The sequence below is a fragment of the Ictidomys tridecemlineatus genome, chromosome 4 (genome assembly GCF_052094955.1).
Source record: "Ictidomys tridecemlineatus isolate mIctTri1 chromosome 4, mIctTri1.hap1, whole genome shotgun sequence".
NCBI lineage: Eukaryota > Metazoa > Chordata > Mammalia > Rodentia > Sciuridae > Ictidomys > Ictidomys tridecemlineatus.
Window position 1 is genome coordinate 54543116 of NC_135480.1, and position 19078 is coordinate 54562193.

Here is a 19078-nt window from a genome sequence, read left to right on the forward strand (position 1 = left end):
GTTCCCAGTGTCTCCGGTGTTATTCTGATGGCTGGTTGCTTATCAACACAAGTGCACGATGCACTTACCTCTATACCCATCCCTTAAATAACTGCCACCTACCACACCCAGCACACAGTAGGCTTCCAATGCAATGCACCCAGAAGGGAGAATGGCCACCAAGATCCAGCATATAGAGATATCTGAGCTGCATCTTTAGGGGTGGGTCTGGAAGAACTCATGAGGCACCATCAGGGCCAAGGGCAGTGGAGAATGCGCACAAAGTGCCTAATTCCAGAGGTGCAAGATGCCTCCACACAGCCAAGGGCACACGCACTCAGACCACTTACCTGATCTTCATAGGGTCGCCTGGCAGTGCCCACCGCCACTGCCTTGATGAACAACTGCACGATGAGAGGGAGCAGGAGGGCCCCAGCGGGTACAGCCACTAGGATGCTGTGCACAGGCTAAGAAGGGAAGCCATGGAAGAGCTCCTCCCTGGCCCCGCCTTTCAACCCGACTCCTCCCTCCCTCCCTCCTGCCCCAGCTAGCAAAACCCACCAGCTCTCCCTCCCTGGACTGGACAGTTAGTCCAGTGCACCCAAGGGAAACCTCACTCCACCACACTGTCCTCCCACCTTTCCCTTTCCAACTTTCATTACCCTACTCTGTGCCCCCCTAGATTCTTAACTCCACAGGCATCCTACCCCGCCCAGTCCCTGACCCCACTGGCCTTCCACAAGTCCTTCACAGTTCCTCTCAAGTGACTTCTCCCTGTAGCCCTGTCCCGTCAGCCCCGCCCCGCCCTTCACCAACTCTCACTGCACCCGCCCCCCCCAACTGTCACTGCTCCCTTCCTGGGATGTTTGCCCCTCCCTCCCCACCAGACCAGCTCTTCCCAGTGTGGGCCCTTGAGACTGTGTGGATACGTCATAGTTTGGTCCAGAAATGCCGTGTGCCTCCTGCGTATGATGAAAAGCACGCAGGTGGCCAGCACAGTACCCAGATAGAGGCACAGGGACACGAGGACTAGCAGGTAGAGCCGGATGTTTCGGTGCCCCACACAGTTATTCACCCAACTGCAATGGTGGTCGAACTCCTAGGAGAGAGGAATGAGGACTCAGGGTCCCGTTGCCACTGGCCTCCATCACCCCCTAATCCTGAGGCCCATCATCCCCTATTCCCAACGTAGCCCTCTAGGCCACCTGCTCTTGGCCCTACATACGGGTTCCCATCTCAGGGAGAACCTGGCATTTCCATGGTTAGAGCACAGTTAGGACCCCATGGCTCATCAGGACACCTGTCCTGCCTGAGGTCTTTAGAGACAAAACCTGCCTGGTGTTACTTGGAGCAGGATGGATAAGGATGAAAATAAACACCCTTGCCCTACCAGCTGTCTGAACTTGTGAACCCGAGCAGGGTGGGCACATCAGAGAAATGCACTCAGAACCCAGGAAACCCTCCAACTGGGACACCCAGACCAAGACAGGCAAAGATTCCCAGGACAGGGCAGCAGTCAGCCTAAAGGGCTGGGGATCTAGTATCAGCAAGCCAGGAGAGGGGACAGTCACTGCTTTTCCTCCCCCTGACTCCACCAGGCTCAGCACAGAGGGGATGCCCTTTGCATGTCAGCACCTGTGCAAGCAAGGCCAGCCTCCCTGGGCAGGTGCAGACACTGAGGTGTTGACGTCTATATGACACTAGAAGCAGTTTGGGAAGATGGTCTCATACCCACCCCCGGGCCCAGTCATGTTGTGCGGTTCCTGGTCCTGGCCATGTGCCCGGGGATGGGTTGGTGAATGGACAGGGAGGAGGAACACTCACTTCCACACAGATGTCACAACTCTCACAGTGGAAGGTTCGAGGCAGGCGGTGAAAATAACAGGTGGGACACCACGGCATGTCGTATAACCTGCCATTCACTCGTGCCCTGTACAGAGCCTCAGGGTCCTGCTCGAAGGCGCCTGGCAGGGGAAGAGGTTTGGGCAGTGGAGGAGGCCCTTGTATCACTCTGATGCTCGGGGCAGCCCCATAGCATCACTTGGTAACAAGAAGGTGGGGAGGAGGAGGGCAGGGGAATCCCTGTCCTTGTTGAGCAAGCTGACCACTCAAATGGGCGGACAGAGACAAGGACTTTCCAGCCACAAGAGCTCTACGTGGAGCTCCCCCCTTTGGAATAGTGATCAGTGCTTGGAGTCGGGTGTGAAATGGGAAGGAGGAAGGGTGAACTGCGTGGTTGGAAGAGCCTGCTGCCTCTCTTGCCGGGGCCTCCCTTCTAAAGCAACTGGAAAACCTCCAGGATTCTGTGTTTTCACACTTTAGTGGCTTGGGAAAGGAAGTGCCAGGGCCCAAGTAATGATAACAGGGTAAGAAGGGATCCTGAGGCCACAGGTAGGGTCAGCCCTTTAGAAATGGCCCCTGTAGGCACCAGCCCTTGGGGTGCCACCTCCCTTTCCCAGGGGTCTGAGGTCTTACCTCTGTGTAAAATTCCTGGGTCTGAGATGTTCATGAAAATGAGGCTATATAAACTGAGTAGGCAGAGAAGGCCTGAGGCCACTGGAAAGACCCACTCTCCATTTTGCACCAGTGCTCGGCATCTGAAACCAGGGCCAGACTCAGTTCTAGTCGGGGCTTAAGGAGACAGACCCCATTCCCTCCACCAAGTGTCACCAGCATTACCAGCCTCCCACAGTCCTCCCAAAGCCTCAGGCTCCCCACATCGCTGTGCTTCTCACTAAATATCCTCCTTCCCCTTCTGGCCTCTCTCCTCCTCCCTGCCTCTGCACTCTCACTGTCTATTTCTCATCTGTGTCTTGGTGAGAAACCCAACAGCTGGCTCAGAGACTTACGTGAAAGTGAAGTATATGGTGCTCAGGGACACCAGGGCCGCTACCGTCACACAAGCCCAAAGGCTTGCAAAAAGCCAGGATCTGGCTGGGGGTTGGTGTGGGGACAATAAGTCGTCTGATACAGTCATGCTTCGCTGCCTGCTCTCAAACAAATGAGAGCCAACCGCTCCTTCTCCTGGGTTGGCACCCAGAGTACCATGACTACAAGTGTGACATCACAGGGGTTCCGGAATGGGGGCTCTGGCTGCTTCCAGTGCCCTCTGATATCAACCCTCCTCTGCCCTCACATACACACTTGTAGACTGGGACATCCTGCTCTTACACTGGTGGCTTTGTTGGAGCTTGTGAGGATGGGATGTAGTTTGTCCCCCAAAGGTTCATAGGCTGGAGGCTAGGTCCTAGGTGCGGCAGTGTTGAGGGGGTAGAACTAGCAAGATTTGGGGCCTAGTGGGAGGTAATTCGGCCACTGGGGATGAGGCCCTTGGAAGGGAGTAATGGACTTCTCATGGGCCCTCGTTAGTTCCTGTGAGAGGAGGGTGTTATAAAAAGAACAAGACTTATCCTCCCCAGTTTCTGGCCATTCAGTCTCTACCCCTTGCAGGTCCTCCCACCATGATGTCATTCACCATGTTGTGATCACTCTCACCAAAGGTCAGTCTCAGGGGCTGCCAAATGTTGGACTCTTGAGTTAAATAAACCTCATCTCTTTATAAAGTACCCATTCTTGGGTATTTTGTTAGAGCAACAGAAAGCAGCTAATACAGAGACCATGTAATATGGTTTATGGGGAGACGATTGGTGATGGTTATCCCCCTTTCAGGCCCAGTGCTAATAAAAGTAGGTAGTGCTCATTGCTGATCCTAGCTTCACTTCTTACTTTTAATTGTGACCGAACTCCAGTTTTAGGGAGGAGGTAGCAATCTATTCAACTAAATATCTGCCCAGTTTCCCTCACTTCTATGGTGGGCTTCATGACATAATTCTGTCTCAACATAAAAAATAAAATGGGCTAGGGATGTGACTCAATGTTTAAGCAACCCTTGGTTTAATCCCTGTTGATGATGATGATGATAATAATAATAATAATATTGTACATATTTATGGCATACAACATATTTTGAAACATGTATACATTGAAAAATGTCTGAGTCAAGCTATTTAACATATACATTACTTCATATTCTTATTTGTGGTGAGAACCCTTAAAGTCTACTCTCTGAGTCATTTTCATGTGTATATAACATTATCAACTGTACTCATTCTGTTGTATGTTATTATTGACTGTAGTCATTATATTGCACAATGATCTATTAAGGGATCTCCTTAAAGTCATCCCTCTTATCTAAGTGCAATTTGGTCTCCTGTGACCAGCATTTCTCCCATCCACAGTCCAGCCACTCTTGGGCCCCTGGCAGTCACCATTCTGCTTTCAGTTTCTATGAGTTCAACTTTTATAGATTCCACATGTAGGTGAGATCATGTGATAGTTGCCCTGTGCCTGGCTTATTTCCCCCAGTAAAATGTCCTTTGGCCTCATTGATTTGTCAGAAATGACAGGATTTTCTTATTTTTTTAAAGTGTCCCCTTATATTTCTAAACCACATTTTCTGTATCCACTCACCCACTGATAGACACAGGTTTTCCCATTTCTTGGTTCTGAGAATAGTGCTGAAATGAACATGGGGTGCAGATGTCTTTTAATACACTGATGCCATTTCCTTTGGATATATACCAAGTAGTGGGATGGCTGGACCATAGGGTAATTTTTTTTTTTTTTTTTTTTTTTTTTGGTGATGGGGATTTAACCCAGGGCCTTGAGCATGCAAGGCAAGCACTCTACCAATAGAGCTCTATTTTTAATTTTTAAAGAAACTTCCCATACTGATTTCCATAATCACTGTATTTTTTACATTCCCCCAAACATTGTATAAGAATTCTAGTTTCTACACATCCTGACCAGTACTTAATATCTTTTGTCTTTCTTTCTTTTTCCTTTATTTGTATTGGGGGTTGAACCCGGGGGTACTTTACCCCTGACACACATCTGCAGACCTATTTACTTTTAATTTTGAGATCAGGTCCCACTAAGTTGCTGAGGTTTACCTTGAATTTATAATCCTCCTGCCTTAGCCTCCTGAGTTACTGGATTAAGGCATGTGCCACTGTTTTTTTTTTTTTTTGTCTTTTTGATAATAGCCATTCTAATAAGCGTGATAGGGTATCTTATTATGATTTTAATTTACATTTCTCTAATGATTAGTAATGTTGAACATTTTTTTCAGATTTCTCTTGGTCAGTTGTGTTTCTACTGAGAATACAGTAATGTTTCTGTCACACTCTACCATCAAATTTTATGTCGTTTTCTGTTGTAGCACAAGAAAAGGGATGACATGCATTGGGTCATGGAAAAAGGTCAAGAGTGGTTCTAGAATCATAACAACTGGGTCTATTGAGCTTTGGAGCAGACCATACTAGCCTTAGGTTTTCTTTTTTTGTTTTGTTTTATAAATTAGGTATATATGACAGCATTTTAATTCATTGTACACAACTGTAGCACAACATTTCTATGGTTGTAGCCATTGTAGCGTCACACCATATGTGCATTCATACATGTACCTAGGGTAATGATGTCCATCTCATTCCACCATCTTTCCTACCCCATGCCCCCTCCTCACCTCTGCCTCCCCTTTGGCCCATCAAATTCTTCCATTTTTCCTTTCAGAGAGAAGATTCAGCCTTTGGTTTTTGGGGATTGGCTTACTTCACTTAGCATGATATTCTCTAACTGCACTCATTTGCCTACACATATCATAATTTTATTCTCTTTTAATGCTGAGTTATATTTCATTAGGTATATATATCATAGTTTCTCTATCCATTCATCTATTGATGGGCATCCAGGCTGTTCCCACAGTTTAGCTATTGTGAATTGTGCTGCTATAAACATTGATGTGGCTGTGTCTCTATAATATGCTGATTTTAAGTCTTTTGGGTATAGACCTAGGAGAAGGATAGCTGGCTCAAATGGTGGTTCTCTTCCAAGTTTTCTAAGGAATCTCCATACTGCTTTCCAGATTGGTTGCACCAATTTGCAGGCCCATCAGCAGTGTATGAGTGTATCTTTTCCCCTACATCCTCATCAACATTTATTGTGGTCTGTATTCAGCACACAGGGCAGTTTCTGGTACAGCCACTGTTCTATGTGGTTTACATGAATTAACCCACAAGTCTGTTTTACAGATAGGGAAAATGAGTGACCAGAGGCTAAGTAGGTACCCAAGGTGTCCCGGCTGTTCACTTCTAGAGCTGTGATTTAGACTTATGAGGTCTGGCTCCAGAGTCCTTGCCCACCAACCACCAAGCAAGTGACTCCAGGAGAGCAGAGTAAAAAGGGGGTGAAGTTGGAGCATGGGGTCAGTGCCTGAGATGGGTGCTGCCAATAATGGAAAGGAGCCCTGACTGGTGAATCCCAGAGGGCAGACCACATTTAGGTCCCTTGAGAATAGTGATCCTGGACATGGAGGGCCATTCAATTGATGGAAAATCCCTTTTTTCTTCATATCTACTCCTACCAAAAATGAAGGTGGAGATGGATATCTGACTGTAGTTTCAAAAACCATTAAAGAGATCTCATCAACAATCATCTGAAACCTTGTGGATAATATCTGAATATTGTGTAGTATTACTTTCAGTTGGGCATCAAAAAGCATCTACACAAGGCTTTAACTGGATTCCATGTCTTGGTGTGCTGAAATTGCTTCTCACAGCTCTTAAAAGAATGAGTTATGTAAGGCTTATTATTAAGGCAAGAACTCTACCACAGAATCACATCCACCTCTGTAAAACTTATCTCAAACAAACAAGCAAAGAAAGCCAGACACAGAATTTCTTTTTAACTCTTCTTTGTTTATTCATTGACTGTATGAACTAATTTTTCTAAATAATACTTCTGTAAAAAAGTTCTTAAGAAAGTCCAAATATCAATGATAAAGTCCCTGCTTTTGAAGAATTTGAATTTTATTAAATGGAAGATTACTAAGTTAATACTGTTTTATATTTTTTGACCTTTTTGATAAGTAAAAGACTTGCATCAGCAAGGTGTTTATTGAATTACCATAAGAAATCAGGTTCCATGAATTCTAAATGTGTATGTGTATGCATTCACATGTACCCAAGTATATCCTGAGATTTCATGCATTAGTGATGTTATTTGAGGGGACAGAAATGATCACTAATAAATTTTAGAATTTCATGTCATTCTGATGAATGAAAAGTGCTTCTACATTTCCTCCATAATAGATTAATCTTGCCATTTCCTCATACTCCTCTCTGCAGTGCTTCTTAGTTTCAGTCGCTGAGGTAGACACTCTTAGTTGCCTTCTTTATGTCCATTCTCCCTTTTCTTTAATGACAAAGCCCCTATTTCTAAGGGCAGTAGTATATCCAGTAAAGAATCAATTTTCTATTTTCCCTTATAGACAAGGGTGCCTGTGATGTGGTTCTTATATGTAGGTGGACCTCCTTGGGTGGGGCTTTTGTGAAACTCTTGTTAAATCAAGTTTTCGAGACAAAGAAGTCTCTGACATAAAGGGTTTATTGAGCTGTTAAAGAGGCTAGCCAAAGATGAAAGGATTGGTCCTGGGACAAGTTCCAGAAGCTACCAGCAGCATGTCAAGAGGGCAGACAGAAAAATGTCTCTAGGATGTTTCGTATGATATTTTGGGGAGAAAAAACATTAATGTTTATAAATTAATGTACAGTGAACCTCTGGTGAACCTACAAGAAGTGGTGGGAGTCCTGGGAGAGGAGGTTCATCCACAATCAGAAGTTTTTGCTGGTTCTGGCTTGGTTGATTCTAGTAGCAGAATGTGCATGCCTTTGATGACTTACTCATCTTCAGCATTCAGGAAAAGAAGGTGGAGTTTTTTTTTTCTTATTCTTTATTCTTGTTGATTTAGCTTGAACCTGTGAATTAAAATGACATTGTTTTACTTCGTTCCTCCCTCCATTCTTTGACCTGTAACTTCATTGAGGACATCTTGGAATTCTTCTCTTATCACTCTTTAAATAGGAGAGTAACTTTTTTAACAAGGACTTTGTTTTTTTTTTTTTCTTTCCTGTATTAGTTGACTTAACCTACTCTACTTGTCTACCTGAAAGGAGCCAGGATGCCAGAGGCAGATCAACTGGCTTGCCACAAAAGTCACAAGAATGACAGGAAAAGCCAGGTTTTAAAGAGCCTGAGTGGAAACCTAGAGGATCCTGGTTCTGTGATGGCTTGTGCCACGTCCCTCAAAAGCCTGTTTCTTTACTGATTGTTACTTGAGATATATAAACCTTGTCTTTGTCTAGTCCACTCTTTGCTAGGGTTTCTTCTATAGCAAAACCCAACCCAAACTGATATTGTTACCAATGAGTGTAAATTTGTGAAAATTTACATGGAGTGGATTATTTGGTGTTTATATCCAAATATACTTAAGCTTAAAGTTAAAAAAAAATTTAAAGTATGCTTTTCTGCTTAAATCTGAAAGAGAAATTATGGAACTGAATTTGACAAAGAAAATAAAGTCCTAGGAATTAAAGAGTTATGGTTTTCTTCCAGAAAATCCAGGCAAATAGCAACCAGTACTTTAGACAAATTTAAAGGTATTGTAATCTTCCCACTAAAGATGGAGTAGATGTGACAGATAAAAGCAAGCCTGAAATAGAAAATAAATCTCATTCATGGCTTCATTTCAAATATAAAAGTTGATACTTTTTTTAAAAAAATCAGAAGGCAATAAATATATGCTGCTTAGAGAAAATATGCACAAGAAAAAAGTGTCACTTCAAATTTCATCATGAAAAACTGCACATCATCAACATTTTGTTGAGTTCCTTTATGAGTATTTTTCCATGTAGATATTTGTCATTGTTTTTATACAACTTGGGTCACATGACCACTCAAGTATGTATTTTATGTTTCATTTAAGTGAGTACCTTGCATATTGTGTATGTTATCACAAAGTTTTCATAAACATAATTTTTCATCACAACATGAGAAATAGTTTACTTGCCTATTTCTTATTTTTAGATGTTTAAGATGTTTTGAGTAGGGCCTAGTGGGGAGGTTCTTCAGGTTAAGGAGGGCTTGCCCTCAAAGATGATAGCAGGCCCCTGTCCCTTCCTCTTTCTCTGTTTTATCACATTCAGCCATGAGGTGATTCTATCTGCCACATGCTCCCACCAGGCTGTTCTGGCCTTACCATAGGACCAAGAACAAGGCCTTGATTTGTAATCTAGGAGCCAAATAACTGTGAACCAAAATAAATTTTTCTTCTTTATAAAAAATGTTTTAAATTTTTCCAATAATTAAAATTGCTGCAATTACATGCATGGTATTTTTTGGGCAGTATTTAAAATTATTTCCTTTAGGCTAGGTTTGAGAAAAGAAATGATTGTATCCAAGATTTACACATTGTAGGTTCCTGATACATGTTGTTAACTTGCCAATAAGGAAGGTTGTATTAGTTGACTTACTCTATATCAGTATTCTAGAGTGGCTGCTTTACTGGATGTGATCCTGTATTATTTACCTGTTTTTTTTTTCCACTGGGGATAGAACCTGGAGTGGGGGTTTTACTAGTGAGCTGCATCCCTAAGCCTTTTTATTTTTGAGAGGGTCTCACTAAATTGCTGAGGCTGGTCTTGAACTTGTGATCCTCCTGCCTCAGCCTCTTGAGTGGCTGGGATTACAAGTGTGTGCCACCACACCTGACTGTATTATTTGTTCTTAAAGAAAATATTGCTCTTTGTATATTTAAAAAAATACTTTTATACTGCATTACCTTGCTTTTAATTTATTATTTAAAATCTTTATTGATAGTCTTAAATTATAAAAGTAAACTTATCATAAAATTTGGCATGAATATAGAAGTGAAAGAGCTGTTTCTCTCAACATCAGCCTCTAATGCAATCAGCTTTTAAAAATTTAAATGTGCGCAAGTTTTAATTTTATCTTATAGAAGTGCTATTTTGTAGAATGTAGGCAGAAAGTAAGAGTAGTTACTAACAGGTGGTTGAGATGCAAATGAACCTAAGAGTATGTGAAGATAGAGATGTGAAATCTCTACCTTCATAGTTAGATAAGAAAGGTGTGAACCTTAATCCTCTCCCAAATTGATGTTCTTATAAAAAGAAGAGGATATTAAGACACAGAAACACTTAGACTGAGAAATGGCCACTTGCATGCCAACAAGACAGCCCTCAGAAGAAATAAAACCTACAGACACCTTGATATTGGACTTTCATCTTCTAGAACTATGAGAAATATTTCTGTTGTTTAAGTCACCCAGTTTGTAGTATTTTGCTATAGAAATCCTAGCACATTAATACAGACTTGTGAAACCTGGGTCAAATGCTGCATCCAGCTTCTTCATGCAAGGAAATTTTCAAATTTCTTTAAAGCCCCTCAATTAGTTCCTTGATAAAATGTCACAGCCCTGCCCTTGCCCTTGCATGTTTACATGGGATCTTGGAGATGTGACTGAGATGACCAGAAGGGATAAGAGGCATACTTACTTTGAAGGCTCCAAGGAGGCATTGTGCTACGCTATTTTTTTTTTTCTGTCTTTGTTGTGGCAGCCCCAGTTTTCTCTGATTCTGCCATTATCTTAGAAGCCTGCTGAGACAAAGCTGTTACTTTACTTGGTATTCAGTTTGGGGCTGTGTCAAGTTCACTAATTTTCAAGGTCTCTGCTGGGGAAATCCCAGCACTGACTTATAAAGATTGCCACACTTTTTCCTTAGTTACCTAAAGAGGAATGTTTTTTTTTTTTTCCAGTATATGAGATGTTGAGATAATCTGGAACTGATTCATAAAGTAGCAGAAGGCTCCACCCAAATCTTCACAGTTATGTGTCTAATCTTCAAGGAAAGAAAGAAAACAACTACCCTAAGATGCCATTTGGAAGATCATAGCCAACAAAAGAGAGCAGGTTCTATAAGGCTCATCTCCTCAGGTCTTCAGAAGGACCCCATATGCAAATGAGAATTTCAGAGAAATGCTCTATGCCTGTGGCCATAGTCAATGAATGATATTCTTGCAAATGTTCAGAGAAAATAAATGGAAACTCCTAAGAGGACCCAATGGAATTCTTGGGACAGGTTGCATTATATGTCCAATTAACCCTGCCGCAGTGAAGCTATGAGATACCAGAGATGGCAAAAGCCCAGTTCCTCTAAGTCTCAAATGAGTCACAGTGCCAGAGGCAGTCCTGGGGCGCCCAACTCTGAGGGAATAGCAAGATTACTGTTTCTTAATTCCATGTCATTAATTAGGGCTGTTTAATTTCTTAGCAGAGTCTGAAGTACATCAACATCTTGTGTACTTCTACAAATTACTATTAAATGGGATCGTTATGAGTTGAATTGTCTTCCTCAAATTCCTGTATTGAGTCCTAATTCCCAGTACTTTATAATGTGACCTTATTTGGAGATAAGATTTTTTACAGAGGCAATCCACTTAAAGTAAGATCATTAGGGTGGGCCCTCATCCAATATACTTGTGTCCTTATAAAAAGGGGAAATTTGGACACAGAGACACTCATAGAGGGAAGATGACATGGACAGACTAAGGAGAAGCCAAGAAGGAGGTCTTGAATGGATTCTTCCTTCACAGTTCTCAAAAGGAACCAACCCTGCCCATACTTAGATTTTTGAACTTCCAGCCTCCAGAACTGTGAGTTAAAATTTTTCTTTTGCTTGAGCTACCCAGTCTGTGGGACTTTGCTATAACAGCACTAGGAAATCAACACATGGGTACTTTTTAGAGATAGTTAAGCCAATATAGTCTCATTGATATGTACTATTCATTAAAAGAGACTGGTATAAACCTCATGATTCAAAGCCAACTAATTAGTGCAGATATGATTAGTGTAGACATAGATGACATCATTTTATTTGTTGTGAACTTAAAATAATGTGCTGGCACAATTTAGTACAATTTTCTTTATTTTTAGGATTCATTATTTTCTCTTGAGGCTGTATCTAGGCTTTGATCTCTCACTCCCTGAGTTTGCCTAAAAAGAGAGCTGTTTCAATTGGAAAATTCAAGTTTTCTTCTACTGTATGAAAAATTTCCTCAAATATATCTGTCAGTTTCTATTCTGATTATTCTGATATGATGAAATGCCTATAATTCTTAAAATGTAGCTCTCTTGCTGGTCTAGAATGATGACATAGCTCCCTGTCTTGCCAAATAACCTTCTTTGGGAGGAGCCCCATTACAAGCATAAGTGTGTTTTGCCACTGATCTACTCCCTATCTCAGCTTCTCTGCCCTTATAGCTGATTAATCCAGAAAAGCAACCTGATTAAACTCATCAGCAACCTGATTCTTGGTAGTATCCTAGAAATAAAATCCACAAACTCTTACCACTGAAGATCTACCCCTAGATATTCCTTCTTTCTATTCTCTGTTAACTCACTGGGCTTAACAAGTTAAAGCAGGGTGCATTTACTCTTATGAAGGGAAAATATCAATATTAAATGACTTTTACATGCCAGGTACTATGCCAGGTTCTGGGAATGCAAAGATAAGCAAGATAATATAATGAGAGAGACAACTAAGCAAATAAACATGTGATAGAACATATTTGTAATTGTAATAACTGTCATAAAAGAAAAGTAGAGAATACCTTGGGGTTATAACAGGAAGACCTTATCTATGCTGGAGGGCACAGAAAAGGAACAGAAAAACACTAGTAAGGACTCTCTGGTAAAACAACGTTTAAACTGATTCTTAAAGGCCAGTTGAAATCAGCCAGGCCAACTGTGGAGGCTAGGATAGTCCAACTGGATGGAACAATATGTTTGAAGGCCTGAATGTGAAAGAGCTTGATGTCATTTCAGGAAAGGGAGACTATAGACAGAGAGGGAGGGAGGAGCGGAATAAAACAGTAAGCAGTAGCCACACCATGCAAAGCCTCCTAACCACAATAAAAGCTATGAACTTCACCTACTAGCAATAGGTGGCCAGTGAAATGTTTAATACCAAGGAGCGACACAGCCATACTTGTATTTTTTAAAAAATATTTATTTGTTAGTTGTAGTTGGATGCAATACCTTTATTTATTTATTTCTATGTGGTGCTGAGGATCAAAGCCAGGGCCTCGAATGTGCTAGACAAGCACTCTACCACTGAGCCACAACCCCAGCCCCATATTTGTATTTTTTTTAAACTGATTTTATTTTTAAATACACGACAGAGGAATGCATTACAATTCTTATTACACATATAGAGCACTTTTTTTCACATCTTTGTTTGTATATAAAGTATGTTTGCACCAATTCATGTCTTTATACATGTACTTTGGATAGTGATGTCCATCACATTCCACCATCATGGCTAACCCCCTGCCCCCTCTCTTCCCTTCCCATCCCTCTGACATATCTAGAGTTCATCTATTCCCCCCATGCTCCCTCTCCTTACCCCATTATGGGTCAGTTACCTTATATCAGAGAAAACATTCAGCATTTGTTTTTTTGTGGATTGGCTAACTTCACTTAGCATTATTTTCTACAACACCATCCATTTACCTATAAATGCCATGATTTTATTCTCTTTTATTGCTGAGTAATATTCCATTGTGTATATATGCCATATTTTTTCAATCCGTTCATCTACTGAGGGGCATCTAGGTTGGTTCCACAGTTTAGCTATTGTGAATTGTGCTGCTATCAACATTGGTGTGGCTGTGTCCCTGTAGTATGCTGTTTGTAAGTCCTTTGGGTATGGATGGAGGAGAGGAATAGCTGGGTCAAATTACAGAAATGCAAATCAAAACTACTCTAAGATATCATCTCACTCCAGTCAGAATGGCAGCTATTATGAAGACAAATAACAATAAATGTTGGTGAGGATGTGGGGAAAAAGGTACACTCATACATTGCTGGTGGGACTGCACATTGGTGCAGCCAATATGGAAAGCAGTATGGAGACTCCTTGGAAAACTGGGAATGGAATTTTTAAAAATCATTCTGGCTGTTAAGTAGATAATGCTGGGAAGGAAGCAAGAGTGACAATAGGCAAGGAAGAGTTAATGGCTGAGGGCCCAGTGAGAAGGATGTGGCTTGGGCTTGGTTGGTGGCAGTGGAAATGGATGTTTCCTCCCTTATTTAAGAAACCAAACTGATAGAACCTGGTTATGGATAATATCTGTGAAGGGGGGTGAGTAACAGATGTCAGAGATTAGCCCACATTTCTGGTTGGAGCAAAGACAGAGGCTCCATTTGTTGAACTATGGAAGGGAAGATTGGGATGGGGGCTGAAATTCAGTTTTGAGTGAATCAGGTTTAAGATGCTTGTGTAAAATTAAAATAAGTAAGGATAGCTGGGTCTCTGTCAGGCTTAGAAAAGAAGTCTGAATTGTGGGAATAGTCACAAAGCAACACCTAGAGAGAGATGCATGTTCCAGGGGGGTCTTTATAAGCTGGAGACTGAAGTGTGTTTGAAGTCCAAAGAAAAAATTCAGTAGAGGAGAAAGATTGAATCAACGTGGCTGACCCAGGACTTGAGTTGATACGGTGTCATACATCCTAACTGGCATGAGTTCCTACTGCCATCTGGTGGCTCAGGAGTATAATTAATATACTCTATGCTGAAAGTCCAGGGTACTAACCTTGTTCATGGTTCACCAACATTTATCTCTGAAGAACTCATATAAAGTAATAGAATCAATCACATCAGTCCTGGGAAAAACAAAATTGGGTAGGTGGCAAATGCAGCTGCAAACTTAATGCCTCTAATAGGTGTACGTGTGTTTTATGTTAGGCTTAACACAGTGGAAGTTTAAGGTGCCTCCTTAATCCTTCCCCCTTTTTCTAGCTCCTTTCCAATATTGCTCTCTTTTTTCACCACCACTATCACTGCCACTACCACCACCACTACCACCACAACCATTATTATCAACACCATCACCATCACTACCACTTTCACCACCACCACCACCACCACCACCATCACTTCACCTCCACCACCAGTGTGTTGAGTGTTGTAATTACCACCACCACTATCACTTCACCTCCACCACTTCCATTACCACTACCAATTTTATTAAAACTACCACTACTACCATTAACATCATCAACACCACCACCACCATCATTAGAAACTTCACTACCATCACTACCATCACTTTCACCACCACCTCCAGTGCCATCACCACCACTACCACCACTACTACCACTTTCATCACTACTTCCACCACCATCACCACCACTATTATCACTTTCACCACTATAACCATCATTTTTACCGATCACTACACTTTCATCATTACTACAACTACCATCATCACCTTCTGCCACAGTCTGGCTGGGCACAAATTACCTGGAGGTCACGAGCCACTTGTAGATTCAAGCAGGAACGAACTTTATTTTTGAACCCATGAGAATGTTACCCACACAAACTCTCCAGGAACTCCGCAAGAGCTCAACCATCACCATCCTAATGGCTTACTGGCGCCACCTCTCAACCACTCCCCCTGGCAGAACGCCAGGCACCATCCCGACTAGGCTGCGGCTCTCAACAACCTTCACCATCACCACCACCACCATCATCACCACCACCACCACTTTCACTAAAACAACCACCACCAATATCATCACAACTAGCATCATCAGCACCTTTGCGGCCACCACCATCACCACCCCTATTACCTTAACTGCCTCCACTATTACCACACCACCACCACATTTAACACCAGCCCCACAATACTTTTGTCACCACCACTACCACCATCACCTTTATCACTACCACCATTACCTTCACCACCACTACCACCACCATTGCCACCACTTTCACTACCACCATCACCTTCACCACCAACACCATCATCTTAACCACCACCACCATCACCTTCATCACTACCACCATTACCTTCACCACCACTACCACCACCATTGCCACCACTTTCACCACCATCACCACTACCACCACTACTATCACCTTCACCACCACCACCATCATCTTAACCACCACCACAACACTTTCACCACCACCACCACCACCACCATTTCCACCTTTACCACCACCACCATCCCTTTCATCACCACCACCACCACTACCACCACCACTATCACCACTTCCCCTTCTACCTTAACCACCACCTCCTTCAAAAACAGCATCAGCATCATCAACACCTTCACTGTCATCACCTTCACCACCACCATCACCTTCATCACCATTACTACCACCACCACCACCACCACCATTATCTTCCCTACCACAATCACTCTCTCACCACCACATTCACCACCATCACCACCACAATTTTCATCTACCTCTAATGCCACTTTCACCCCCCACTATCACCTTTACCACCACCACCACCCTCACCATCATCACCACTGTCAATCATCATCATCACCATAGTCATTACTTCTTACACATTATACATTCACATTAATGGATTAAATATGATATCTCATTTGAGTATGTCTTCTTAAGTTCAAAATCATCCTCACCACCATCACCACCATCAGTCATCATCATCACCATAGTAATTACTTCTTACAAATTCACAATAATGGATTAAGTCTGTTATGTCATTTGAGTATGTATTCATAAGTTCAAAATCATTTATTGAATATCTGTCTTATGCCTGTTGCTGTGCTAGATGTCAGGCACAAAGACCAAACATATCCATTCATTTCTAGGAGCTTTTATTGAATAAAGTGATAAATGTAGTGAACTATGCAGTGTGTTGAGTGTTGTAATTATCATTAATACCTTTGAAACTTTATAAATAGGCCACTTAAGACTAAGAGTCCCAGAAGGCACTCTATATAGTAGAGACAATAGTGAATCATAGTTTGTAAGATTAATAATAGTTAGTTATGGGAAAATAAGAAAGAGGCCTTTACGTCTAGGGTAAAGTGAATATTGAAAAATCATGAGACATTTAAAATTCTTTGAGTAGAATTGTGTGACAGCTGAGTATAATACTTGAAGGGTGGCAGAAAATAAGGCTAGACCACAAACAACTTTATGACCTAAGCAAAGGAACTTAAACTTATTATTATTTTTGTGTTCTGGGGTTTGAACTCAGAAGTATTCCACCACTAAGCCACATCCCCAGCTCTATTTTGTATTTTATTTAGAGACAGGGTCTCACTGAGTTGCTTAGTGCCTTGCCATTGCTGAGGCTGGCTTTGAACTCACAGTCCTCCTGTCTCAGCCTCTTGAGCTACTGGGATTACAGGTATGAGCAACCTCACCTGGCTAATTTAAATTTATTATTATTATTATTATTATTATTATTATTATTATTATTATTATTATTATTATTTTGTAGTACTGGGGATTTTGAACCCAGGGCCTCACGCATGCTAGGTAAGTGCACTACCAGTGAGCTACATTCACAACCCTAAACTCAATTTTTATGGGTATGGGGAGTCATTGGAAGATACTGCACAGGGAAGAAATAACATATAATTTACATTTTAATAACAGTTGGTACACATTAGACACTACATACTCTGCTAAACCCCTTTATGTGGACAAACTCATTTTAATCTCACAGAGGCATGACATACCACCAGATCATCCTATGTCTTCCTGCAACTCTACTGGCATCAAGAGCATGTCAATGATGTGCACAATTTGGGCACAAGATACAATTGCTTTGGGGAAGCAAATAAGGGTAATTCTTTCCAGAATGTTCATGATTTCCCCATCCTTTGATTTCTCAGCCAGGCCTTTGGGAAGGGAAACCTGTACATTCAATTGCCAATGAAAATTCATTCAATTTCTGCTATTACTGCTGTCAAATATGACTTGGTTTTTCTAGCACTGAAACCTTTGCCAATAAATGCTATGAATTTATAAAATTTGCCAATTTACTGAATTTGAAGTCACCGTTTCAAAATAAAATTATAGCAAAACTGGTTTTGGTGTTAGATTTCTAGATGGGATATTTCTGTTTTTCTGATTATCAGCAAGAACAGGGAATATCATTCTTGATTTATTAAATTTAAATTTTTTTGAGAGAGAGAGAGAGAGAGAGAGAGAGAGAGAGAGAGAGAGAGAGAATTTTAATATTTATATTTTAGTTCTCGGCGGACACAGCATCTTTGTTTGTATGTGGTGCTGAGGATCGAACCCAGGCGGCAAGCATGCCAGGTGAGCGCACTACCACTTGAGCCACATCCCCAGCCCCCTTGATTTCTTTATAAAGCCATCTCAGCAGGAGGCTGGAATTCCTTGTAGGTCAGGATGGATCAAAGCACTGGACATTTGAAGAGCCCAGCAGAGACACTCACATCTTAATAACTGCAAACTTGTCCTGGGTCTATTGCTTTGTTCCATACTTCATTCAGATAAAGCTTTTCAATGACTGTCTTTTATTGAATTTTTGCTTTAGTGTTTCTCAAAGTTGGTTTGAGGACCCATTGGAGATCTGGAGATCCTGAAACTCGTTGGGGTTTTATAAGGTCAAAATTATTTTCATAATAGTACTAAAATATTATTTGCTTTATTCTTTTCATTCACTCAGGAACGTAGAGTTTTCTAGAAGGTACATAATGCGTATCTCACAAGAGATTCTCACATTTTCTTTTTTTCCCATTGGTGACGGAGAGGCAGCCTGTGGACACAGCCTTAGTCCCATCACAAGAGATTGAATGCAAACACAAACACGAGAATTCAGCTCTGTTCTAAAGCACGTATTAAAGAGGTTCACCAAAAATATAAAACAATGGCATTCTTCTAATATTTTTGAAAATATTATTTTCCACCAAAATGTTTATTTCTAGTAACATGTAATGGGATTAATATTACTTTAAATAAGTTAATAAATGAATATTTTAAAATGTCTTTGACTTAATTTCTAACATAGTAAATACCAATTGCTAAATCTGTATTTAAAGAGCTTCTTGGGATTCTCTAAATTTTAAGAGTGTAAAGGCATCTGGAGACTGAAAAGTCTAAGAATATTAGTTTAGAGAATTCACTGTGTAAGACATTTCTCAGTGACATTAAGAGGAAGGATACTTGTCTTAGTTTGCTTGTGCCCCTTCTCTTGCCCTGAAAGAAAACAGAGGCAGCAAAAAATGCGTATGTTTACAGGTCCCTGGTCTCCTGGTGTCAACATTCCTCTCTGTATAGTTGGTCTGTTTCCTTGGTAACTAAACTGTAGCTGCCACCTGTGGCCTATTAGCAACCTCCCTTGACTGGTGGGAATCCACAGGGCAATGACCTTCTGGAAATAA